The following is a 955-nucleotide window of genomic DNA, read 5'->3' on the forward strand; positions in this document are numbered from 1 at the left end:
GTTCCCGCTGGCCAGATTCATGCGCCAGGGCCTCCTACAGACAATGCACTATGATTTATTGCGCTATCTGTAATAGCACCCGAGATATCACCAGATCTATATTGGATTTTCCCCTGACCCTGAGTATCCGGCCCCATGAGACTGTGGTTTTCTCGGCCCCTGGTGGTCCGAGGTCGTTCCCGTTGCACAGATTCATGCGCCAGGGCCTCCTGCAGATAATTCACTTTGGTTTATTGCGCTATCCCTAATAGCACCCGAGATATCACCAGATATATATTGGATTTTTCACTGACCCTGAGTGTCCTGCCCCATGAGACGGTGGTTTTCTCGGCCTCTGGTGTTCCGAGGTCGTTCCCGCTGCACAGATTCATGCGCCAGGGCCTCCTACAGACAATGCACTTTGATTTATTGCGCTATCTCTAATAGCACCCGAGATATCACCAGATCTATATTGGATTTTCCCCTGACCCTGAGTATCCGGCCCCATGAGACTGTGGTTTTCTCGGCCCCTGGTGGTCCGAGGTCGTTCCCGTTGCACAGATTCATGCGCCAGGGCCTCCTGCAGATAATTCACTTTGGTTTATTGCGCTATCTCTAATAGCACCCGAGATATCACCAGATATATATTGGATTTCTCACTGACCCTGAGTGTCCTGCCCCATGAGACGGTGGTTTTCTCGGCCTCTGGTGTTCCGAGGTCGTTCCCGCTGCACAGATTCATGCGCCAGGGCCTCCTACAGACAATGCACTTTGATTTATTGCGCTATCTCTAATAGCACCCGAGATATCACCAGATATATATTGGATTTTCCCCTGACCCTGAGTGTCCGGCCCCATGAGACTGTGGTTTTCTCGGCCCCTGGTGGTCCGTGGTCGCTCCCGTTGCACAGATTCATGCGCCAGGGCCTCCTGCAGATAATTCACTTTGGTTTATTGCGCTATCTCTAATAGCACC

This window comes from Nomia melanderi, unplaced genomic scaffold, assembly GCF_051020985.1.
Source record: "Nomia melanderi isolate GNS246 unplaced genomic scaffold, iyNomMela1 scaffold0014, whole genome shotgun sequence".
NCBI classification, from domain to species: domain Eukaryota; kingdom Metazoa; phylum Arthropoda; class Insecta; order Hymenoptera; family Halictidae; genus Nomia; species Nomia melanderi.